Raw genomic sequence first — 27,904 nt, 5'->3', positions numbered from 1 at the left:
AAAGAAGATCCTCAATGAGATAGATTGACACAGTGGGTGCAACAATGGGCTCAAGCATAGCAACAATTGTGAAGATGGCACAGGACCATGCAGCGTTCCATTCTGCTGTGCATAAGGTCGCTGTGAGTAAGAACTGACTCGATGACACCTAATGATAACATTGTAATTAAAGCTGTAAATTTGGTGAGTAAGAAGTATTTTCCAGCCTCCTTCCAAATACTGGGATTATGTTTATGAATTGGCTCAGTTTAATTATTTCTTCATGCTGTTGAGTCTAGCCCATTCCATTGTAGACTAACTCTAATGATTAGAAAGTTCTCCCTTATATCGATCCAAATTCTGACCTACTAACTCCTTAGTCCTTACTGGTCTTAATTCTTCCCTCCAGTGTAGTAGTGTCCATATAACTTTTGACAATGATGGAAATGTTCTATATCTGTACTATCTAATATGGTAGCCACTGGCCACGCAAGGCTATTGAGCACTTGAAATGTAGCTAGTATGACTAAGAAACTGAATTTTTTTATGTTATTTAAATTTAGACCTTCTTTCTTTATTTGAATTTTATTTAAACTGTCTTCCAGTTGACTGCCGTTAAGGTATTTGGAGGCACTGATTTGTTTCTTCCAACCTTGTGTTTCTAACAGATGACTTTCTGTAGTGCCTATGCCTTTTAGTATTCTCATCTTTTCACTTTCCTTCTCTATGTTATGTTGTTTATTCCCTATCTGCCTAAAATCTGGTGTCCAGAACTGGTTTCAGTAGCTCGAGGTGATCTGATTAGCCCAGAATACACTGGATTCATTTCCTTACTGGGAGTGATCCCTGGCATTTACTGAACCTATATATTGCATTTATTTCTGACTGCCATATTGCACTTCAAATTTGATTGACAATAAATAATCATCTTCGGGTAAATTGTTGGATTTCAGAATTAAAAAGAACCTACAGTGCCTGCTATTCCAACGGTTTTCACAGTTTATTTTTGACAATGGACTCATTATTTAAATAAAAATTTCCCAGATGAGAAATAGGCATTTTTTTAGTGCTCTTTGGCTGGAATGGGAATGGGTCGCTTGGTCCCTAATTCCTGACTAGATATGCCACTCCCTACACATACACACCAGGGCTCTTTGGAAATTACTGACTTGGTCCAACCTACCACACAAATCTTAATGTCAGAGTGTTGATGTGGAGGCAGATCAACAGCACCATGGAATCAATCATTTCAATCAGTTATGAAGTCTTCTAGTTGCATTAGTTAAGGAGTGTTGATGGCTGCCCAGTAAAAGACAAGCTCAAGGGGAACAAATAACAGATTCTTAAGCATTCACTCATTTTATTCAAAGCATTAAGATCAGATTTATTTTTTTAAATTGTACTTTAGATGAAGGTTTACAGAACAAACTAGTTTGTCATTAAACAGTTAGTACACATATTGTTTTATGACGTTGGTTAACAACCCCATGACATGTCAACACTCTCCCTTCTCAACTTTGGTTTCCCTATTACCAACTTTCTTGTTCCCTCCTGCCTTCTAGTCCTTGCCCCTGGGCTGGTGTGCCCCTTTAGTCTTGTTTTGTTTTATTGGCCTGTTCAATTTTTGGCTGAAGGGTGAACCTCGAGAGTGACTTTATTACTAAACAGAAAGGGTGTCTGGGGCCTATACTCTCAGGATTTCTCCAGTTTCTGTCAGGTCAGCAGGTCTTTCTTTTTGAGTTAGAATTGTGTTCTAAATTTTTCTCTAGTTCTGTCCAGGACCCTCTATTGTGATCCCTGTCAGAGCAGTCCATGGTGGTAGCCAGACAGCATCTAGTTTTACTGGACTTAGTCTGGCCCATTAGTCCTTTGGACTAATCTTTTCTTTGTATCTTTAGTTTTCTTCATTATTCTTTGCTCCTGAAAGGGTGAGACCAGTGGAGTACCCTAGATGGCCACTCACAGGCTTTTAAGACCTCACACACTACTCACCAAAGTAGAACATAGAACATTTTCTTTAGAAACTGTCTTATGCCAACTGAGCTAGTAGTTCCCCAAGACCATGGTCCCCATGAGCCCTCAGCCCAGCGATTAGGTCCCTCAGAGAATTTGGATGTGTCTATGGAGCTTCCATGATCTTGCCTTATACAAGATGTGCTGGCTTCCCCAGGATTGTGTACTGTCTTACCCTTCACCAAAGTTACCACTTTTCTATTTAGTATTTTTCTAACCCTATCCCTCTCATCCCTTGTAAGCATCAAAGATTGTTTATTTTTGTGTGTAAACATTTTCATGAGTTTTTACAATAATGGTCTCATACTTTATTTGTCCCGTTGTGATTGACTTATTTCACTCAGCATAATGTCTTCCAGATTCATCCATGTTATGAGATGCTTTACAGATTTATCATTTTTCTTTATTGTTGCATAATACTCCATTGTGTGTATGTACCACAGTTTGATTATGCATTCATCTGTTGATGAACCTAGGTTGTTTCCATTTTTTTGCTATTGTGAGCAATGCTGCAATGAATATGTGTGTGCATATGTCTATTCATGTGACAACTCTTATTTCTGTAGGATATATTCCTAGGAGTGGGATTGCTGGATCATACGTATTTGTATTTTTGGCTTTCTAAGGAACTGCCATATCACCATATCGTTTTCCAAAATGGTTGTATCATTTTACATTCCCACCAGCAGTACATTAAGAGCTCCCATCTCCCCACAGCCTCTCCAACATTTGTTATTTCCTGTTTTTTTTTTTTGTACCAGTAATGCCTGGGTGAGATGGTATTTCATTGTAGCTTTGATTTTCATTTCTCTAATGGCTAGAAGATCAGATTTTTTTTTTGTTAACTTTTATTGAGCTTCAAGTGAACGTTTACAAATCAAGTCAGACTGTCACATATAAGTTTATATACACCTTACTCCGTACTCCCACTTGCTCTCCCCCTAATGAGTCAGCCCTTCCAGTCTCTCCTTTCGTGACAATTTTACCAGCTTCCAACTCTTTCTATCCTCCCATCCCCCCTCCAGACAGGAGATGCCAACACAGTCTCAAGTGACCACTTGATATAATTAGCTCACTCTTCATCAGCATCTCTCACCTACCCACTGTCCAGTCCCCTTCATGTCTGATGAGTTGTCTTCGGGGATGGTTCCTGTCCTGTGCCAACAGAAGGTTTGGGAACCATGACCGCCGGGATTCCTCTAGTCTCAGTCAGACCATTAAGTATGGTCTTTTTATGAGAATTCGGGGTCTGCATCCCACTGACCTCCTGCTCCCTCAGGGGTTCTCTGTTGCACTCCCTGTCAGGGCAGTCGTCGATTGTGGCTGGGCACCAACTAGTTCTTCTGGTCTCAGGATGATGTAGGTCTCTGGTTCATGTGGCCCTTTCTGTCTCTTGGGCTCTTAGTTGCCGTGTGACCTTGGTGTTCTTCATTCTCCTTTGATCCAGGTGGGTTGAGACCCATTGATGCATCTTAGATGGCCACTTGTTAGCATTTAAGACCCCAGACACCACATTTCAAAGTGGGATGCAGAATGTTTTCATAATAGAATTATTTTGCCAATTGAGTTAGAAGTCCCCTTAAACCATGGTCCCAAAACCCCTGCCCTTGCTCCGCTGACCTTTGAAGCATTCAGTTTATCCAGAAACTTCTTTGCTTTTGGTCCAGTCCAATTGAGTTGACATTCCATGTATTGAGTATTGCTCTTCCCTTCACCTAAAGCAGTTCTTATCTACTAATTAATCAGTAAAAAACCCTCTTTCACCCTCCCTCCCTCCCCGCCTCGTAACCACAGAAGTATGTGTTCTTCTCAGTTTATACTATTTCTCAAGATCTTATAATAGTGGTCTTATACAATATTTGTCCTTTTGCCTCTGACTCATTTCGCTCAGCATAATGCCTTCCAGGCTCCTCCATGTTATAAAATGTTTCATAGATTTGTCACTGTTCTTTATCGATGCGTAGTATTCCATTGTGTGAATATACCACAATTTATTTATCCATTCATCCTTTGATGGACACCTTGGTTGCTTCCAGCTTTTTGCTATTGTAAACAGAGCTGCAATAAACATGGGTGTGCATATATCTGTTTGTGTGAAGGCTCTTATTTCTCTAGGGTATATTCCGAGGAGTGGGATTTCTGGGTTGTATGGTAGTTCTATTTCTAACTGTTTAAGATAACGCCAGATGGATTTCCAAAGTGGTTGTACCATTTTACATTCCCACCAGCAGTGTATAAGAGTTCCAATCTCTCCGTAGCCTCTCCAACATTTATTATTTTGTGTTTTTTGGATTAATGCCAGCCTTGTTGGAGTGAGATGGAATCTCATCGTGGTTTTAACTTGCATTTCTCTAATGGCTAATGAGAAGATCAGATTTTTTAATAATGAATTTGTACTCTTATTGGCTTGAAGATATAAGATTATTCTTAAGTACTTTAAGATGTTGGCTATATGCTTTTTTTTTTTTTTCCTAGCCTACGTGGTGATGGTTGAAAATTTGGCATCTACTTATTGAATACATTTTAAAACACTTTTCCTTTGTCTTTCAGTATGTGGGGGAGGACTTCGTGAGCTTTCAAACTCCATTGTTATTCCTCAAATCTCCTATAGCAGAAGGTCTAAAAGTTTGGTTTATATCTAGGTTAGGTATCATCTGGGTAGCTTGGCAAAAATACAGATTCCTGGTACTTATCCCTAGAGATTCTGATTTGGTACAACTGGGACAGATCCCAGAAGTCTGTATTTTTAACAAGTTTCCCAAGTAATTCTGATACCAGTAGTCCATACTCATACTTTGAGAAACACTTGCCTAAGTCATGGTCAGTAAAAAAGAATAGGAAAGTTGTAACTTTACAAGTAGCTTGTAACTGAGGAGTAATGCTTTTTTATTATTATTTTTTTAAACTTTGTAAGACTTATCTTAAAGGGATCTTCTCCCCTAATTTTTTTTTGAATTCTTTCTTATTTGTATCGTGTTTTAGGTGAAAATTTACAGCACAAATTAGTTTCTCATTCAAGAATTTATACACAGATTGTTTTGTAACATTGGTTGCAAAGGACCTTCAATTCTTAATACTTCTGGAATTCAGTGGGACAAATCTACTTTCTGCTACTCTGTGTTTTGGAGTGTTCCTGGATAAAAGCACACTTTTTGAAAACAATGCGGTTGTCATGAAGTATCTGTGTGTGTTGATCAGTAGTCCTATACGCATCTTGCTCTTAGAAATTTCTGCAGTGTTCTCAACAGTGAGGGAGCAAACGAGACATAGGCCCTGTGTTTATTTGTTGACATATAAACATATTATTTCCTTAGTTTTTTGTACTCCACTCTCTATTTTATGCTGTTTTATTCTATGCACTATTTCTTTGAATCCCTCATGTCTTCTTCCCTGGTTTTATTTATTTTATCTTATTAAACAAATATTTATAGAGTTTAATATGCACCAGGCACTGTTCTTATTGCTCAGCAATCCTTTTTTTCTTTTTGTTTTCAATTGACTTTTTTTTTTTCCTGGCAGAAAAACAGTTGAAACAAAAACTGTACCTAAAAAAAAAAAAAGATTTTTCTTTTTTTTATGACTCTTTTTTGAGGATATAGATCATAACATAATCACTGTGAGTCACAAGAATTAGCAGTTTTGTATGGCTTAATCCCAAAGAGAAACCATGCATTTCCTAATGTCAGAAATCTTCAGGACAGCTTTCTTAACGGGCAATTTTTTTTTTTTTAATTACTAAATATAAGAATGTGCACTCAGCCAAGATTAAATCAACAAATTTGTTGCTGCAGTGAATTTTTGTTGTTCTTGTAGTAATTTCTACAGTGATTTTGTGGGGAGTCGTGCTCTAAAAATAGTGTGAACCTTTTTTACAGTTTAGTTTGATGGTACTTAAGTATGTACAGATAATTTTTTTTTCAGGTTTACTTTATTTTTTTTTGTTGTGCTTTAGGTAAAAATTTACAGCTCAAGTTAATTTCTCGTTCAAAAATTTATACACATATTGTTTCGTGACATTGGCTGCAATTCCCACAATGTGACAGCACACTCCCCCTTTCCACCTCAGGTTCCTTGTGTCCATTCGACTGGTTCCTGCCCCTTCCTGCCTTCTCATGCTGCTTTTGGACAGGAGCTGCCCATTTGGTCTTGTATATTTGATTGAACTGAGAAGAACGTTCCTTACATGCTTTATGTTATATTTTGTAGTCCTGTCTAATCTTTGTCAGAAGACTGGGCTTTGGGAATGGTTCCAGTTCTGGGTTAACAGAATGTCCATGGGTCATAGTTTTGGAGGTTCCTGTAGTCTCTGTCAGGCCATTGAGTCTGGTCTTTTTAGGTGAATTTGAATTCTATTCTACCTTTTTCTCCTGCACTGTCTGGGACTCTCTGTTGTGTTCCCTGTCAGAGCAGTCATTAGTGATAGCCAAGCACTATCTAGTTCTTTTGGTCTCAAGCTGACGGAGTCTCTGGTTCATTTGGTCCTTTAGTCCTTTGGGTAGTGTTTTCCTTGTGTCTTTGGCTTTCTTCTTTCTCCTTTGCTCCAGGTGAGATGGGACCAATAGGTATATCTTATATGGTCACTCGAAAGCTTTGAAGACTCCAAATGCTACTCATCAAAGTGGGATGTAGAACATTTGCTTCATAAACTACGTTATGCCAATTGGCCTGGTTGTCCCCTGAAACTATGGTCCCCAGGCCCCAGCCCCAGCTACTCTGTCCCTCAAAGTGTTTAGATGCGTCTAGGAAACTGCTTTGCTTTTGCTTTGGTCTCGTTGTGCTGACTTTTTCTGTACTTTTTCTTGTCCTTCCTTTTATTGAAGTAGACCCTTGTCTACAATATAGTTAGTGATTTCCTCTCCCTGCCCCTTAACCACCAAAGAATTTTTTTCTGCATGTAAACCTTTTCTTGAGTTTTTATAATTTTGTGACTGACTTATTTCACTAGATAGTAGACAAGTGCCCCTAACATTTTGAACTCATGTTCTTTTACAGACTTACACAATGTATTTGTCATGTGGCAAGCATTCCTGAGTCCTAAGAAGAGAACGTTTAATGGATATTCCAGTGCCACTGCCCTGCTCTTGGAAACAAAATTTCTCATTTTGCATTTGACCTTCTACATATCATTATGCAGCCATGGACCTCACTTGATGTGATCTGTCGTCAGCCTGAAAGAGGCTGTCAGCTCCGCTGTGGTCCTGACGCATGATTGCTGTGGCTCTTACTTTTTTTTCCCCTTTGCTTTTGTGCTTCCTCATTTCCAGACTTGTCCACATATTTCATCAAGACATAACAGAGAAAAGCAACTGTCAGGATAATGAGGCTGAAAATTAATAATCTCCTTTAATAAGCTTCCTCTTTTGTTAGTGCGCTTGAATGAAAATATCTAAGCTGTGGGAAGGGAAATCAATGTAAAGGCCATAAAGGGTTTTCTCATTACTCAAATTTTGGGTGGAAGATGGAAATTTAATATCATTGCCAATAACTATTGAAAGTATACTGGCACTCAACTCTTTTACCAGCAAAATATCTGGAATAAGTTTATAAAGGTTTTTTTTTTTTTTTAATCATTTGTTCTACCTACGCAGAAGATAGATAAACCACCATGAACCAAATACAATGGTTAGTTGGTTTTTACCACTTAAATACCATCTTTGACAGAGAAGAGCCACTGCCACAAGAAGGTGGGAGACACAGATTGCTTGGAAATAGCTAGAGGTCTGTAATAGTTTAAGACTTGGACTAATTTGGCTCCCAGTTCCATCCATTAGACCTGTGCTGACTAATATGGTAGCAATCAGTCACATGTGGTTATTTAAATTTAAATGTGTTGAAATTAAATAAAATTTAGTTTTTCAGTCATACTATCCATATTTCAAATATCAGTAGGCACATGTGGCTTAAACTGTTGTCAACCTGTTGCTGTTGAGTCAATTCTGACTCATAGTGACCCTATAGGATGGAGTAGAGCTTCGCCATAGGGTTTCCAAGGAATGGCTGATGGACTCGAACTGCCAACCTTTTGATTAGCAGCAGAGTTCTTAACTACTGAGCAACCAGGGCTCCAGTTGCTGCCATATTGGACAGAGGAAATATAGAACATTTCTATCTGAAAATTTTATTAAATAGTGCTGCATTACAGTCACCCAGACTATCTAAGCAGGGAAAACTGATAAGTACCATTTATATAAAATTAATGCTGATATAGTTGTTTGCTTCTGTTAATCTCTTAAGGTGATCTTGAGAATCTTGTATTTTACAAAATTTTGTAGAATTGTGTGCTGAGTGGTTCTGTGCCTGTGCTGAGTATGATGCATTTTTAAAGTGTGAATATGTGTTTCTACCTCCAATTGAGCTGGCAATTTTTCTTCCCCTAAGACTCTCTGGACTTATCTGCAGTGGTTGAGTACTTTCTATGATTTAATACCTTGTAAATTTGGTTTATCCTTTTTTTAAAAAAAATTGGAGTTCAAAAGATAGTTATTTTAAATCAAGCTTATAAATTATTGTATGGTATTAATTGCTTAAGAAAACCTGAAAAATAAAAACATATGGAAATAATTTTCCATATTGAGAAAAATTGTATGCTTTATTTTAAATAATTAAATTTTTTTCTTTGTTAGGATAAAAAGAAATGCTTTAAATAACAAATTTTTTTTTTTTTTTAATGCAATCAAAACCTACCCAGATACATTTTTGTTTAGGCTCTTAAATTTCTAAGCAAGAACATCAGTTTTTTTTTTTTTTCACCATATTGTTTCCAGAGCATATGGATCCACTGTCTACTGACAGCTCAAAATAACTGCTTTTCCAGGTCCTTGCCAGAGATTTTAACCTTCAATTTTCTATAATTTAGCTTTTATGAAATTGTCTTGTTGTGAAAAGATGATTTTGGGAGGCCTATGTTCATTTCTCTTCTTGTACATGGAGGACAGTGCAGGGAGGGGCTCAACTATCCTGGGTTGTAGGGGTTCTACATGGCCAAGACTGATGTGGTCACTGTCTTGATTCTTATCTGAACAGGCCAGGAGTCACAGAGGTAGACTGATGAGACCAGGACCAAAGGGTCAAGCGAGTAGGGAGAAGATGATACTGAGTGAATAGCTGGGATACAGTTTTTTAAGTACTGAGAACTTTTAACATCCCATAATTGGAGAGGCAAAACTTGTTTGTGAGGTGAAGAATTCCACACATTTCTCCTGGCTGACCAAGTTCTGATCTAAGTTCAAGCCTGATCCTAAGGTTATATATTCTTAAACTATTTAATTTTTCACCCACTGGAAGATTACTTTTATTAAGATGAATTTTTATATTGTTGTATCTTTGGATTTTAATGAAGGATGATACAAAAAAGAACTCTGTGAAACTGATTACTTATATTTGCTGCAGATATGGTATTGAGAACGTAGTTTATACAGTATCATGTTCCATGTAAAGTCTGCCATGTAAGAAGTTTCTTTTAGCATTAAGGACTGGAAAACCTTGCTACTCCAGAAGAATTGCAATGTTTCTGCCTTATTAGAATAAAAACAATAATGACAATAACAAAATCAGTTGGGAGACTGACAGTGCCTCCCTTTTCACTTTGCGTTAGAAAGAGAAAAGAAGGTAGACATTGTAGTTAAACCTGGGCTAGGCCATCTCTCCATTCCTACCTCCAACTACATCCCCTATAAGAGTCCTCATAGGAGATTTGCCAAATTCGGATTTGCCTTCATCCTGTACCCTAACTCTGCCCTTTAATATACAGTAACAACTTTTGGAACTTAAATGATTTTTATTTGCAACTCTATTAAATTTACAGAGAAACTGACAGTTCATTGTATATTGTGCTAATGAGATGAGGACAAAGCAAAGTAAAATCTTTTATTCATGTGTGAGTCAGCAGTGTATTAATGAGCCAACTGGTATCTGAGGATCTAATATGTGCATATATTGGGCTTGATATTGATGTTAAGAGAGAGTTGCAAGTGGCAAGAGCTGCATCTTATTTGTCCTTCTCCTTCCTGTGTTACAGAAACCCTGGGGGCATAGTGATTAAGAGCTATAGCTGCTAACCAAAAGGTCAGCAGTTCAAATACACCAGTCACTCCTTGGAAATCCTATAGGGCAATTCTATTTTGTCCTATAGGGTCACTATGAATTGGAATTGACTTGACGGCAATGGGTTTGGTTTTTTTGGTTTTCCTGTATTACATAATATAGTGCCTTGACTATTATAGTTGATGAATATGCAGATAGCTACTACATGTTTAATGCTTTTTATGTGCCAGGCATGGTGATAAGCATCCTACAAATATTATCTCAGTTAACCCTCACAACGGAACATTTAAGGACAAGGGAATTAAGGTCCAGAGGAGTTAAGTATCTTGGCTAAGGGTCGTATAGCTAGAAATTAACCTTCATGTGTTATTATGGGTGGTGAATTTGCACCTGGGAAACACAATTAATTCTTAGCTTCCTTCAGTATAACAAGAGAACAACCAAAAAACCAAAACCATTGCCATCGAGTTAATTTGGACTCATAGCGACCCTATAGCGACCCTCTAGGACAGAGTAGAACAGCTCCATAGGGTTTCCAAGGAGTGCCTGGTGGAGTCAAACTGCTGCTGTTTTTGGTTAGCAGCTATAGCATTTAACCACCATACCACGAGGGTTTCCAAGAGAACAACAGGCAGGAGAGATTTCAAATATCAAGAAAAAAATACCAGCCAAATCAACTTCTCTTTCAGATGTAGATATTTTGCTAACTCATCAAGATAGTACATATTTATGAATGTAACACAGCACTCTATAGTGTTATACAAGTCTTGACAATAGTGTATTCCTGCCATCTGAATTAACATCAACGTACAATGGAATTACTGTTTTGGAAAACACTATATATAATTCTCTGTTCCTCTTGAAAGTTAATTAGGTGGTGATAATAATAGCTCCTATTTATTGCAGTATGTGTCGCATACTGTGCTAAGAGCTTTGAAAGCATATCCTTTAAAATAATCTTATGCAAAAGTGCTATTTTTATGCACATTTTCAGATTTGAAAACTGGTTTTATGTTGCTTGACTAATGTATACAGTACAACTTCGCTTGACAGTGAGAAAACTGGAATTTGAACTCAGATTTATTTTTATTAACCTGAATCTTTATTTGAAAAGCCTGGTGGTACAGTGGTTAAGAGCTATGGCTGCTAACCGAAAGGTCGGCAGTTCAAATGCAGCAGGTGTTCCTTAGAAACCCTATGGGGCTGTTCTACTCTGTCTTATAGGGCCGCTCTGAGTTGGAATTGACTTGACACAACGGGTTTATTTTTTTGGGTTTTTTTTTTTGGTGTCTTTATTCAGTTTGTAGCATGGTTCTAACATGGTGCAGCTAGAGAATATGGGCTTGTTATAGATTGAATTGTGTCCCCCCAAAATATGTGTTGTAAATCCTAACCCCTATACCTGTGGTTATAATCCCATTTGGGAATGGATTTCCTTTGTTATGTTAATGAGGCAGTATTAGTGTAGGGTGTGTTTTAAGTCAATCTCTTTTGAGCTATAAAAAGAGCAGGTTAAGCAAGGAAGCAAGAAAGCAGAGGTGGGGGAAGATGGACCACGCACCACATGAAGATAGCCGGGGAGCCAAGGAACAGGGACCTTCCCAAGGAGCATATGAAAGAAAGCTTTCCCCTAGAGCTTGAGCCTTGAATTTGGACTTCTAGCCTCCTAAATTGTGAGAAAATATTTTTCTATTTGTTAAAGCCATCCACTTGTGGTATTTTTGTTGTAGCAACACTAGATAACTAAGACAGGGCTCTATTCTCCAGAAACATTTCAGCAAGCTGGGGTCACAAAAAAAATTGCAATAAAAAATTGAAGAATAGGGAAATACTGGGCCATCTGAGTCCAAGTACAGTGGAGTTTAGGGAGAGAACTGATTAGAACTGGAGATATCAGTGAAGGATTCATGGAAGAAGTAGGACCTAAAATATCTTTTAAAAACCAGATACAATTGAGAAAATCAATGAAATGAGAACAGGTTCTAGGCACGGGAACACACCATAAGGAAATGTAACCTGAATGACAAAAGGAGAAATAACATTCCCTTATTATGTGTGCAGTAATTCATTAGTTCATTTAATATACCTACTATGTGACAGGCATTTGACTAAGTACTATGGAAATGATTGCATTCTTTTATGCAAATAATTATATATGGCATGTTGAGGAAAGTTTAGAAACAAGATTAGTGAGGTAGTATATATCTCAGTTATGTAAGGTATCTGGTACCATGCTAAAGAATTTATATTGTATACAATTATTCTTGATTTTTGAGTGGGGAAGTGAAGCATCAGCAGTAGAATAAAGCATACTTGGGTCAGAAGACCTGGATTTTGGCCTCTGATTGGTCATTTATTAACTGACTGACTTTGGTTAACTCCATTAATTCTATAAAATGCAAGAAATGGCATATTTCTGCCTGGTTTACAGACATGTTCAAGGATTAAATAAAATCAAAATGGAAAGATTTGAAAATTGCAAAGTACTTGTAGAGATTAATTAATATTGTTAATTATGAGAGGTGTGTGTGTGTAGGTGTTCATTTTTGGAGAGATTATGCCTTAGCAAGCTAATCAAGAGACTTATAGTAACCAAAGTCAAAATACTATGGTAGCATCAGGAAGACAGGAAAGAGCTATCTGGGAAGCATTTCAAAGACAGGAATTTGAAACACAGGTTAATAACAGATTAGATAATGAAAGATTTATTCACTCACTTTTATTCAATAATTATTTCTTAAATATCTACTGTGTGCACTGTAGATGCAGAGTTGAACAAGTCAGACATGGTCCATGCTATCATTTAGAAAAGACTTCAAAGAAGGAAACTTTGAAGAGTAGTAGAAAGAAGCTCAGAGTCTTATGAAAGTATGAAATGGACAAGAGTAAGAGCTCAAAGAATGTGTCCCTGAGGAAATGGTACTGTTTCAATGAAAGGGAAACAGTGCATTCCAGGAAGAAGACAGGATGAAAGAATTCCCCAGGGCAGGAGAGAGCACAATGTATTCTACAAAATAAGGCAAGTCTAGTGTAGACTTCCCTGCACCCACCTTATTCCTTGGAGTGGGCTCAATCCTCCTTAGTAGCAGGAAGGGCCAAAGAAGACAATTAGGGCAGGCACCTGCAAAAATTGCCAGTAACCCAAATAATTCAGAGCAGCTACCACCATATCAGGAAAACATACTCATTTCTTACCCAGTGTTAGGGTTCCTTTCTAGTGGCAACCAGGGAGAACAGGTGGTATGGTACAGGTATAGGAAACCTTTTGTTTATATTAAATTACAGAAGCAGAGGTAGATACTAGATTTCTACAGTATTGGAATTTTTTTTTTTTTTTTAATGCTCACAGGTTTTGTACAATTCCTTTTATTTATAATTACATTTTCTATTCTTTGCCTACCATGTAAACTCAGTGCAAACTCCTCTAATCTTCCTTCAAGGTGGAGCAAGATAGAACATGTATTGATTTGCCACTACTTATACTTTATTTCATTTATTTTTTTCTCTTTACATTATTTTCATCACGAGTAAGGGCTCTGTCACCACGGGGAGCATGGAGTGGTGCACATTCCTTTTGAAACTCTTTTGGGTTGTTTAATCTTTGCTAACACTGTACTTGACTAAATTCCAAATCTATCCTTGGCTTATGCGTGCTTTTAGTCACCGCGCTATAAATATAATTGAATCTCCTTGCTTCTTATCTCATGTTTGTCAACCAATTCTGTATTTTTCCTTATCTTGCTAACCAGGACAATTTCAGTCTAGCATTTAAAGTCTTCCAAGTACTTGTATATACCTGACCATATCCTTCATTTTCAAGGCTTGATATTAAATATAACTTTAACTGATGATTCTATAAGAGGGCATATGCATTTTTACTTCATATTACTTCTATGTTAGAGAATATAATGTTTTCTTCTTCAATGAGCATGGTTAGAGTCAAGAAAGAAAGGAAGAGAATTGCGTAAAGACAAAAGTAAAAGAGAGCACATCATGCTGAGCCTCATGGATAATGTCAGGGACATTGGACTTTTTCCAAGCACAGTTAGAATTATGAAATGTTTTAAGCAATGGAGTGATATATTATTTTAACTATATGTTTTAAACAGTTTTAGAGCAATAGAAAAAAAATGAGATGATAGTACAGAGAATTCTCCTTTACCCTGTATCTCAGTTTCTCTTATTAACATCTTACATTAATGTAGTATATTTGTTAAAATTAATGTACCAATATTGATACATTATTATTAACTAAAGACCATACTTTCAGATTTCCTTAGTTTTTACCTAATGTCCTTTTTGTTTATCTGTTTCAGGATTCCTATCCAGGATACCACATTATATTTAGTCACCTTGTCTTTATTTGACTGTGACAGTTTTCAGAATTTCCTTGTTTTTGATGACCTTGACAGTTTTCAGGAGTGCTTGTCAGATGTTTTGTAGGATTTCTCTCTGTTGAAATTTGTTTACTGTTTTCCTCATTAGATTGGGGTTATAGGTTTTTGGGAGGAAGACTACAGAGGTACAGTGCAATTTTCATCACATCATGTCAAGGATGCATACTACCAACATGATTTATCACCGTTGATGTTGTCCTTAACAACTAGACTGAGGTAACGTTAGTTGTGTTTCTCCACTGTAAAGTTACTTCTTTCCTCATTCTATACTGTACTTTTTGGAAGGAAGTCACTATGAACAACCCATGAGTAAGGAGTAGGGGGTTGTGCTCCCATCCTTGAGGGCAGAATACCTACATACATTATTTGGGATCTTCTGAATGGGAGATTTGTCTTTTTTTCCTCATTTATTAATTTATTCAATTATTTATTTATATCAGTATGAAATCATAGATATTTATTTTATATTTTGGGTGATAATCCAATAATACTTTATTTAATTGTTCAAATTGTTCCAGCTTTGGCCTCTGGGAGCTCTGTTTTTGTTGCCACCTGTATGACCCTTTAACGTATCCACATCAATATGGATTTTCTTTTTTAATTTTAATTTTCTTTATTTTTTTGTTCGTTTTTTAGCACTTCCTTACTTTCTCCTCCAAGCTCACCTTGTATATTTCCTGCCCCTATTTTTTTTTTTGTCCTAGAATTAATCATTTCTCCAAGGGATTCTGGTTCCTCTCATAGGAGAATTGTATTAGAAACCAAGACCTGGGCAGTAGCTGTACTCATATCTACTACTGTGTCATTGCTTGTAGGTCCTTTCAGCTGACACACAATGAAATATGTGTGTATACTAGCCTGTGTGTCTATGCAGCTCTATAAATATTTCTATATGTGATCATCTATATTAAGCTAAACATGAGTTCATATTGATGTCTCCAACTTTAGCCCATGACCACTTGGATCTTTCTAGCTGTGCCGCCTTAATTATCTGTATATTTGCATTCCAACAGTGAAAAATGTCTCTCCTATCATCCATTATCTATTTCTTTAATTGTTCAGTCTCAGTAAAATTATATAGCAGTATCAGAATTGTTAACCCATACCTCTGTGGGAAAAGGCTTTATCGTAAACTAGAGTACAGTCCGTAAGTGCAGTTACTTTTCCTTTAGTCTTACAGGCTATTCATTTCCAGCATTATTTAGATGGCAACTTATTTCTCACCCCTTTGGTGAGGTTGTTCCATACACTTGTAATACAGTTAGTTTCTTTTGTCACTCTCTGCATTCCTTACTGGGTTCCCCTGCAAACTAAATGATTTTTAAAAACTTGCTTACAATAAGTTTCACTCTTTGCGTAAAATCTATGGCTTTTGACAGGAGCATGGTGCCATGTACCCACCACTACAGTATCATACAGAATAGTTTCACCACCCTAAGAAAATCTCTGATGCTTCATCTATTCAACCTTCCCTCCCTTTCCTTGAACCCCTGGAAACCATTGATATTTTTACTACTCTATGGTTTTGTCTTTTTCAGAATGTCATATAATCAGACTTATGCAGTATCTACCCTTTTCAGACAGGTTTTTTTTTTTTTCACTTAGCAACAGGCATTTAAGTTTTATTCATATCTTTCCATGGCTTTATAGCTTATTTATTTTTATGGCTTAATAACATTCCATTGTATGGATGCACCACTTTTGTTTATGTATTCCTCTATTGAAGACAAGTTGGTTGCTTCTAGTTTTTGACAATTATGAATAAACTTGTTATAAACATTTGTGTAGAAGTTTTTTTTTTGTGTGTGTGTGGACATAAGTTTTCATATCATATGAGGAAATGCCCAAGAGTATGACTACTGGACCATATGGTAAGACTATGTTTAGCTTGTAAGAAATTACCAAGCTGTCTTTCAAAACAGTAGTTCCATTTTGCATATCCACCAGCAATGAAAGAGAGTTCCCATTTCTCTGCATCCAGGCAGAGGGAAGGCTTTCATTGTCAGCTCTGGAGGAAAGTCCTAGTCTTTTTGAGCTTCTACCCCTGGGCAATCTTCATATGGCTTGGCATCTCTCTTCTCCCATCACTGCTTGCCTAATCTGCTCTTTTAATCTCTTGTAACAGATTAACTCAAGACACATCCTACAATATAATCCTGCCTCATTGACACAACAGAAAACTCATTCCCAAATGGGATTACAACCACAGGCATACAGGTTAGGATTTGCAACACATATTTTGGGGGGACAAATTCAATCCATAACAGTAAGGAAAGAACGGACTATTCTATTCTATACATGTGAAAAATATACCAAGGACTGCCAGAAGAATGAACAAATCTGTTTTGGAAGAAGTACAGCCAGATTGCCCCTTAGACACAAGGATGGCAAGACTTTGCCTCACTTACTTTGGACATGTGATCAGGAAGGATCAATCCCTAGAGAAGGACATCATTGAAAAAGAAGAAAACCATCAACAAAATGGATTGACATAGTGGCAACAACAATGAGCTCAAACGTGCCTACTGTTGTGAGGATGGCACCTGTAAAAAAACCTGTTGCCATCAAGTTGATTCTAACTTATAGCAACCCAATAGGACATGGTAGAACTGCCCCACCAGGTTTCCAAGACTGTAAATCTTTACAGAAGCAGACTGTCACATCTTTCTTCTTCAAGGTGAATGGTGAATTTGAACTGCCTATTTTTTGGTTAGCTTCCGAGTGCTTAACCACTGGGCGACCAGGGCTTCTAGAGGATGGCACAGGACCAGACAATGTTTTGTTCTGTTATACATAGGGTTGCTATAAATTGGAACCTACTCGACAGCACCTACCAACAACAACAACAAGGGAAAATGAATGTGTATACTATCTCATAATGTACAAATAATCAGTTCATAATGAAGACTTAAATATGAAATGTTGTTGTTGTTAGGTGCTGTTGAGTCAGTTCTGACTCATACAGACCCCATGTACAACAGAAGGAAACACTGCCTAGTCCTGCGCCATCCTCACAATTGTTGCTATTTGTGAGTTCATCTCGTTGAGGGTCTTCCTCTCTTTCACTAACCCTCTACTTTACGAAGCATGATGTCCTTCTCCAGGGACTGGTCCCTTCTGGTAACATGTCCATCCTTGCTTTTAGGGAGCATTCTGGCTGTATTTCTTCCAAGACAGATTTTTTTGTTCTTTTGGCAGCCCATGGTATTTTCAATATTCTTTGCCAACACCCAAATTCGAAGGCATCAATTCTTCTTTGGTCTTCCTTATTCAAGGAATAAGGTGTTCTTGGGTCAGGCACACCTTAGTTCTCAAAGTGACATCTTCACTTTTTAACACTTTAAAGAGGTCTTTTGCAGCAGATTTGCCCAATGCAATTTATTGTTTGATTTTTTGACTGCTGCTTTCATGGGTGTTGATTGTGAATCCAAGTAAGATGAAATCCTTGATGCCAATCTTTTCTCCGTTTATCATGATGTTACTTATTGGTCCAATTGTGAGGATTTTTGTTTTCTTTCACGTTAAGGTATAATCCATACTGAAGGCTTTAGTCTTTGATTTTCATCGGTAAGTGCTTCAAATCCTCTTCACTTTCAGTGAGCAAGGTTGTATTTCTGCATATCACAGGTTGTTGATGAGTTTTCCTCCAGTCCTGATGCCAAATATGAAATATAAAACCTTAAACTTTTTAAAAGAACACAAAAAGGGTATCTTAATCTTAGGTTAGGGAAGATTTCTTTTTTTCTTTTTTAACAAGCCATAGTAAGCATAGAAGAAAAAAATGAAAGAATGAGTAACTTTGACTAAATTAAAATTAAACAAAAACCATAAAGAAAATGGCTGGTAACATTAAATACATTGAAATTAAGAACTCTCATTATTTTAAGCACCATAAAGAGAAGAAAAAGATAAAAACCAGAGAAGATATTTTCAGCACACATAGCTGAAAGGACATATGAAGAATGTAGAATATATGTACAGAACATATAAAGAAATCTTAGGTTTTAATAGGAAAAAAAAAAAACCTAGAAACTACAAAATAGAAAAATAGGCAATTAAATATTTTCAGATATTTCATGGAAGAGAAAGCACAAATAGCTAATATACATATGAAAAGACCCTCACCTCCTTAAGTACCAAGAATAGGTACCTAGCAAATGGAATCATAATGAGATACCATTTCAAAACATTAGACTGGTAATAATTAAAAAGCCTGAAAAGAACCTGAGATAGAATGAAGGGCTGGTAGAAGTCCTAAGTGGTAGTACAATTTTAGAAAATAATTTGGTATTATACAGTTCACTTGAAGATGTGTACACCCTAGAAATCAGCAATTCCATTTCTAGGTACATACCATAGATAAACTTTTGTATAGATACTACAGGCGTAAGAATGTTTACAGTCACACTGTTCATAATTAAAAAACAAAACAAAAAATCTAAAACCAAAAATAGCCTAATTGTCTATCAATAGTAAAAAAAATTAATATTTTGTACATTCATAGTTTGAAGTACTGTAGAAAAGTAGAAAAAATAAAGAAAGCTATACTTATCACTTATGAATACCCAAAAGCAAGCCACAGAAAAATATATACAATATCATTCCATTCATAAAATTTTAAAACAGGCAAAACTAAATGGAATATACATATGTGATAAAATAATAAACAAAAGCGTCCTGAACTTCAGAATGGGGGTTGCACCTTGAGTAGAGGAGGGAGGCATAATCACAGAGAGATGCAAGGGGGCCTCAAAGGAATCAGGATGTTCTATTTCTTAAGCTGAGTCATGGGTGTACAGGTATTTATTTAATTGTTATTCTTTAAATTGACCTGTATGCTATAAAAACTCTTTTGCATATATTTTACAATTAAAAATTCATTATCAATCACTCTTCCTGCAGATGACATCCCAAGAAATAAGGTATTATCTAATGCTTTTAAGGCCCAGTTAAAAAAAAAAAAAATCCTCCTTGCTCTGACTAAAATGAGGCCATCACTTTGACAGTGCCTCGAGTTTAGGTTGTGAGTCCTTGATAATGCCAGACCTGGACACGGACATCGTGTATAGGAGTACCTTTAACAGGAATATCAAAGTAAACACTGTCGTCTAGGAGAAGTACGGTTTGTGTTTTCACCCTCGCTACATTATCTCTGGGTTCTTTCCTAAGAAGTTTTGATCAAAGACAGATGCTTAGATTTGAGTTAGTAGATGGTTCCACTTGTCCTATCTAGATTTTTTTTTGGCCCCACTTCCCTGGAATTTTAAATCCTAATTCCTGATTTAGTCCTAGATTTGGCATTTTATATCTGTCTATAAAATAATGACCCTATAATTTCCTAAAAATGTTTTTAATGGCAAATTGCTACAATGCTCATTTTGAACATTTAAATAGCATAGAGGTACATAAAAGAAAGCAATTTCACTCTCCTCTTTTTTATGTTTCACGTCTCACCCTACCCTAATAAAGAATATACTGTAAAATGTTTCAGGGTAACTCATTCCATACATTTTCCTAAGTTTAAGCACATATTTCCATATGTACCCATTGCCATAGAGTCAACTCCGACTCATGGACACCTCACATGTTCAGAGTAGACCTGCTGTCCATGTGGCTTTCCATGGCTGTGATCTTACGCACGTAGATCACTAGGCCTTTCTCCTGTGGTGCCGCCGGATGGGTTTACATTATTGGCCTTTTTTTCAGTTAATAGTTGAGCACTTAACTGTTCTGTCACCTAGGGACCTATTTGCATATATAGGAATTTAAAAAATGAAAATCAGACTATTCTTTGAAAATTATTTTAAAACATATTATGGATATTTTTATAGACCAGTACCTCCAAATCAAACTTTATTATCTTAAATATATGTATGATATTTTATAGTGTCATTTATTTATATTCCAGACCATCATTTATTTGATCCTAAATTCATTCTTTCAACAAATACTTATTGAGAATCTGTGTTAACTTCTAGGTATAGGGGTTAAAATGGTGAGCATAAACACGTAATGTTACTGCTCTTACAATGCTTTCATGTGGTACATGAATCATGTATTATGAAATAATCCCAAGGCAAAATGTAAAATGAACACATGATAAGTGTATGCATTAGGTTGAGCGAGGTTATGCCATATCAATCCCAGTGGCATAACCCAATTAAAGGTTTGTTTTATGGCCTACATCAAGTTCATTGTGGGTCTGGTGGCCCTCCAGGACAACTTCTCTTTTTGTAGTGGCTCAGTATTCTTGTTTAGATATTGTGGCACCTTCATTTCATGATGATGCTTCAGGACTCACTACAGCAGAAGAAGAAATCATGGGAATTGTTCTTGGGCTCTTAAATGCTTCTGCCTGTCCCTTTGCACTCATTTTATTGACCATAGGTAGTCACCTGGGAATATCTAACTTCAAGGGCTCAGAAGAGATTTTTAATATTCTTCTGTATGTCTCGGAGGATGAAGAGAACCAGAAATATTGGTAAAATGACATTATGAGAGATCATAACAGGGAAACTGTAACCAGCAGAGGTCAGGAAAAGCTTTCCTAGGAAAGTTAGACTTGAGATGACATCACATGCAATCATTAACTAGGAGAAAACAAGATTAAAAACCACTATTTTTAGTGGGAAAATCAGGTGCGTTGGCTATGTCAGGAAGAAGCAGGGCATGTTCAAGTAAGTGTAGGAAATCTCATGTGGCTGCAGAGAGAGGGACTGAACGAGGGAAAGCATGTTCAAGATGAGGTTCCAAAGGTAAGAGGCTCCTGGCTAGTGCAGGACCTTGTAAACTCTGTCAAGGATTTTGATCTTTATCCTCAGAGCAATGGGAATCCTTTCCAATGCATGAAGCAGGAATCTGGCTTGATCAATTAATATTTAGCCATGGTAGTGCTACCTGCAGCATAGAAAACAGATAGATAATTCTGGTGAGGTTTTATACCAAGAGGCAAGAGAGTGACAAGGGAGACAGAAACAGGGGCACTGGGATAGTTCAGATGAAAGAAAATTGTGACTCACTGTGGCAGTTGAAATAGAGATTAAAGTGGAACTTAGATTCAGAAGATATTGATGGATATTTAAGATGATTTCAATTTTCTATTAATTGCTATAGAATCATTCTTATGCATATAATCTGATTTTTTTCAGTATGATGGGATCATAAAAAAGAATTGTTGGCTCAAAGAATGAGTACCATTTATTTTTAACAAGTACTGACAAATTTTTTTCTCCCCAAATTGTTGTAACAATGAATAAATTCACCCACAATATACAACAGGGCCTTTTACTACACCTTCGTAAAAGCAAGATGCTATCATTAAACAAATACAAGTATTGCTTCCTATCACTATCTGAATTCTTCCCATAATGACTTTTACCCAAAATTCAACTACCTGAATCAATTCCCTGATGTGTTAGTTTCCTAGAGCTGCCATAGCAAAGTATTACAAATTGGGTGGCTTATAAGAAAAGGAACCCATTGCCTCACTGTTCTGTAGGCTAGTTGTCTGAAATGAGGGTGTAGGTCATAACTGATTCCTTCTGAGGCTTTGAAGGAGAATGTCTTCCATGTCTTTCAGCCTAGGTTCTGATGATAACAGGCTTGAGCTCCAATCTCTACCTCCAAGGTTACATGCCATTCTTCCTTGTGTCTCCTCTCTTTTATAAGGATACTACTCATATTGTATTAAGATCCACCCTACTTCAGTAGGACCTCAGGTTAACTGATAACAACTTCAAAGGCTCTTTTTCCAAGCAAGGTCATACTCTCAGGTTCCAGGGCTTAGAACACACTTTTTGAAGGGCAAAATTTAGTCCATAACACCTGGTATAAAGTGTAAATGCTTGGGTATTTTAGCAAGGGCCAGGGCTAAAGGACGTAAAATATGCTGCAGTTGTATCACAGTTCATTTTTTGGAAAGTCCTTTCTGATGGGTTAGTAACATAAAAAATAAAAAAAAGCGTTTAAAATTGTATTTTGCTAAGTGTCATTTGCTTTTTTCATGTATCTTTGGCATATTATTATTTGTTTAGTTACATTATAGCACATATTTGTTGTAATGTACAAGGAAAGAGTAATTAATGACCAATATTTTTGAATATTATATACAAAGATACCTGCTAATGAGTTAAATGATCAGTAATTAGATAATTGGCATTTAAAAATTTTCATATTATGTAGACACCTTTGTTTGAATTAATTATATAGTGTTTAAAAGACATTTAGTGATATTTAAGGAATTTTATTAGAATTTTTGTATGAACTCAGAATACACTGCTATTTTTTTCCTTTTTTGAATAATATTTGAATAGTAGTATAGACTCCTACTATCTGAATAACCCTATGGGGGCAGTTTGCTATCCCCCACGTTTTTCAAGGATAGACTTGATTTAGATAATGAGGGTTACCTATACTTACGTTTTGCCATTATGATGACTGAAAAATGGTATCTTATTTTAATATGTATTTTTTTATTTGTGAGATTAAAGTCTTTATGTATGTTGATTGATCGCTTGTGTTTTTCTCTTGTGCATACCTCGAAAAAAATTTTTATTTTTTTTCATTATACCTCGTGTTTGTGATTTTTTAATCAATCTGTGAATTTTTAAAGACTACTTATCCTGATATAAAAATGACCAAGTACAAACAAGAAATATACATAAGAGAAAAATGCTAACGGGCAATCAATTTCATTGTGAGACTTTCAAGGGGTCGGCTTTTCTCAGTCTTGTTGGTAGGAAAGCTCATCAGTCTCCATGCAGCTGAGTCTTTGCCTGTGGTGATCACTCATACAGCTTTCACTGTCTCTTAATAACAATGTATTCCAAGAGTTTCCCCACATGATATTTCTCGACAGCCTCTTTTGAGAAAGATGTAGCCATTTCTACTCAATCCAGGAAAACCCCCCAAATTATAAATGTGTCACTGCAGATAAGGAAATAATAGAGAAGATGATACATTCTAGAGTATAGAGACCACCCAGAAAGTGAGAAAAGCTCTCTCCATTTTCACTCTTTCTGCCCCACCCACCGAGGCCTACTTTCACTTTCTGGCATGTGTAATGCCTCTTTCTGCTGCAGTGTTTGAACCCTCTCATCCACTGCATGGAATGTGGTTCCTTCCTATCTTGTTAATTCCAATTCAACCTTTATAACCAAACTTGGGTGTTATTTTCTCAATATCAAGTCTTTCTTGACATTTCTGTTTTAATTTCCTGTAGCATTTGTAGTAAGCTATTAATAGCTCTTATCACCTTGTGATTTTTTATTTTATTTTGTAATTATTTCACTAGTGCTTCTGTCTTCCAGCAGATTGTAAGCTCCCTAGGGCCAGAGAATGTTTTTGCAGACCATTTCATCCCCAGCCCTCAATACAGCACCTAGCATCAAGTTGACTCTTCAGTCTTACAATTTGCTTTGCTTTGATAACGAATTGGCCATGGTTCTATTTATATGTGCTACTTAGCTTATTTGAAGAGCCCTGGTGGTGCAATGGTTAAGAGCTCAGCTACTAACCAAAAAGTCAGCAGTTTGAATCCACCAGCATTCCTTGGAAGTCCTATGGTACAGTTCTACTGAAGCTTGTCTATTTATTTATATCACTTGTCATGGGGGTTTGTTGTTTCCAGTGGAGTTATACTTACCTAAAAATGGTGATTCGACTGCCAACCAAAAGGTCTGCAGTTTGAATCAACCACTCCTTGGAAACCCTATGGGGCAGTTCAAACCCTGTCTTATACAGTTGCTATGAGTCAGAGTCGACTCGATGGCAACAGGTTTTTTTTTTTTTTACCCTCATGTTTTAGTAATGTAACATTTTAGGCATTTCTAATGATTGACTTATTGTGATTTCACACAGATTTGCTGTAGATACAACCTAAAACAAGCATAATAAGCTATTTACAGGCCCTTTAAAAAAATTTTTTTTTTTGGAGGACTGAAAGGAAGTTTTGTCTAAGACCCAGTATCTGTGATGATTTCTCGGACTGTGTATCTCTAAGATCTATAAGTATCTCTAGATGGAGCTATTTAACCTTTTCTCTTATAAACTAAGGCAGTAAGAAATGGAATCAAAGAAACGTGCCCATGTTCATTTCTAGGATTCTAGGCTACAGCTTTTGAAGATTGCTTCACACTGGTCATGTACGTTGATTTCTTTCTTCTCTTCTCTTTTCCATACCATGAAAGCCAGCTGTGAAAGTAAATGCCATGTATGAGCAAAATAATCCTTTGTTTGGTCAGAGTTAGCAGTTTTTACTTAAACCATCTTATCTCCCAAAGGATCCTGGGATGTTTCTCTGATCAAAGTTTCAGGTAACAAACATCATTTTTGTGGGTGAGAATGGTAGATTTAAAGAAATCAATGTTAATGTACCAACAAAAACAGAAACACAAAAATATGTATAAGGTAGTAGGAAATGAAATTATGGTTCAATGTTAATTTTAATGTTGAGCAAGATGGGCTTCGGTGGTAGAACAATAGTTTTTTTTTTTAATATTAATGATAATAGCCAATAATATATTAAAGTTCTCATCTTCTTCTATGTGCTTTATAGATAAAAAAATTTTTATATTAAGCATTTAATCCTCACAGAAAGTTTGTGCCGTATTAACCTTATATTTTTTTTATGTAGTTGTACCCAGTAACCCAGTGCAGTTGAGTTGATTCCAACTCATAGTGACCCTACAGGACAGAGTAGAACTGCCCCATAGGGTTTCCAAGGAGCGCCAGGCAGATATATACAAGTTAAATAGAAAACACTCTTTAGCCCTTGGACTACCAAAAACAAATCTTCACGATAGGTTGAATTCTACACTTTATTCTGTAAAACTGGTTAAAATACCTCTTGTTTTGTGAAGAACTGTCATGGTTTTTAGGAGGCCTGCTGGTTCACTGGTTAAAACGAAGGACTGCTTACTAAAATGTCGACAGCTTGAAACCACCATTGGCTCTGTGGGAGAAAGATGTGGCCTTCTGCTTCCGTAAAGTACAGCCTTGGAAACCCTATGGGGTGGCTATAAGTTGGGATCAACTCGATGGCAGGGGGTTTGGGTATGATGGTTTTTGAACTTGTCTTTCTCTCTGGAAGGTAATCCCCTTGAAGTCAGAAACTGTGTCCTGGTCATGTTTATACCCTCAGTTTCTAGAACTGTCTTTTCAAATATGGTAGGCACTAGCCATATGTGGCTAGTTAAATTTCAGTTTATAGTAATTAAAATTTGGATAAAATTAAAAATTCAGTTTTTTCAGTCACAATAGCCACATTTCTAATGCTCAAAAGCTGCCACGTGTAGCTAGTAGTTATCCTATTGTATGGTATGAACACTGCTATCGTCACAAGATGTTCTAGTGACAACATTGTCTAAAAAAATGATTTTCAGTAATTAATTGATTTGAGCAATATTTATTGAGAATGATACAGGCCTTGTCTAGGTATAGGAGTTACAGGGAAACACAAAATCAACGTGATCTCTCTCCTATTGGATCCTAGCATTTCATGGAGAAGACAGAAATTGAGCAAGTAGGAGTTAATAGGTACATGTTCAATGTTAGAATCTTTCAGAGCCAGTTGAAGAAAGGTCCATTTTGGAATTATCTGAATAAGGCTTATTGTCAGTCAGAAGCACATCCTAGTGGAACTATTTAACTTGTCCTTTGGTCCTGTGAAGGAGCCTTGATGGCACAGTGGTTAAAGTGCTTGGCTGCTAACCAGAAATTTGGTGGTTTGAACCCACTAGCTGCTCAGCAGGAGAAAGATGTGGTGGTTTGCTTTAGTAAAGATTATAGCCTTGGAAACCTTATGACAAAGTTCTACTCTGTCCTATAGGGTTGCTATGAGTTGGAATTGACTTGATGGCAATGGGGTGGTCCTGTCACATAGGGCAGAGAATTTTCAAGCAGTACTAGCATCAGAGTTACAAAAATCAATTAACTTCTTCCCTGAACCATTAAAAGGATAAGAACTTAGCAGATGTTATAATATTTTAAAAATTTGCACAAATTCCTAACTCAGATTGTAGGGATCTAAGCCACATTTCCCACCAGAGGTGGGAGGAGAGAAAAAGTGTTTAACACAATAGATGGACAATTAGTAACTGAACATAAGCAAAATTTTGTGCTGGTTTCCTATGCCCATGTTCTTGAGGGGTTCCTACTGCATTTTCTTCCTTTATTTCCCTTTTGTTCTTTCTAGTAAATGAGTTTAACATGTGTCCTGATATCAAAGTCAGACAGGGAATAATAAGGAAGCTTTATGAAGTCTTCTAGACCATTAAAAAAAAATTATATGATGATAATATACTAATTACCCGGGAATCAGCCACAGTTCTGTTGATAAATACAGAGGACTCACTTCTGTTGGCAGCACAAATAGAAAATGCAGCTATAAATTTTCTGGTTTAACTCATCCCAATTTGCTGGATTATACTACTTGAGTACATGTGGAAGCATATTTATATAAAATTGCTCTCTCTGGGAAAACTACATCCTGAGTGGGCTTCCTCTGGTACAATGAGAAGTGTGACTGTAATTGCTTATGAAGGGAGGGTGAAGCTAAAACAGTGGAGGTCTCTTAAGGAGCAAGTAAATGGGATGCGTACAATTCTGTGCAAGTTAAGAAAAGAGAATGTTTTACTTAAAGTAAGTAATCCAGGTTATTTTAGCAATTTCAGGATTCTAAGGAAACAAGATTCTAAGAAATTCCCTGAGTACCGCCAATGGTTAAGTGCTGGACTGCTATCCAGTGCTGGACTGTTGCCATTTTGAACAGGTCCAGAGGCAACTTGGACGAATAATCCTGTAATTGAGGATCAAGTAGCTGATGGTAATTTTTCTTGGGTTTTGCACATACAACAGCTGTCTGTAGAATCTACAGAAGGAAAATAACAAAGAATTGGAAATGATGCCAAAACTTCTTCTCTGCTTTCAGATACGATTTTATTGATCTAAAAAACAAAAAGCAAACAAAAAAACCTGTTGCCATGGAGTTGATTCCAACTCATAGCAATCCTATAGGGCAGAGTAGAACTGTCCCATAAGGTTTCTGAAGAGCGACTGGTGGGTTGAAACTGCCAATTTTTTGGTTAGCAGCCAAGCTCTTAACCACTGTACCACCAAGGCTTATTTATTGATCTAAGTAGCTGAAAATGGCATCTGCTTGAAAACAATTTTTAATGAATTAATAGCTTCCATATCTGTTGAAACAATGGGCTGGATTGCATCCTTCAAGCTCATGTGCAATTTTAAATAATTTTTATCCATTTATTTTAAAATGTACATTTCTTGGAGAACATAGCTAAAGGCAAAAAAAAAAAAATGTTGAGATACACATTAATAGGGAGCCTAAAATGATAATTCATCAGATTCATAAATTAAATTCATCTGATTTAAATTTCTATGTATCACCTTAAGTTATATTTAGTATAACAAAAAACGATGTTAAAAACAACTATCTCCGTTTTATTCTTCCACTT

The sequence above is a fragment of the Loxodonta africana genome, chromosome 2 (assembly GCF_030014295.1).
Source record: "Loxodonta africana isolate mLoxAfr1 chromosome 2, mLoxAfr1.hap2, whole genome shotgun sequence".
NCBI classification, from domain to species: Eukaryota; Metazoa; Chordata; class Mammalia; order Proboscidea; family Elephantidae; genus Loxodonta; species Loxodonta africana.
The sequence above is the reverse complement of the archived record's forward strand: the minus strand, read 5'-3'. Positions refer to the sequence as shown.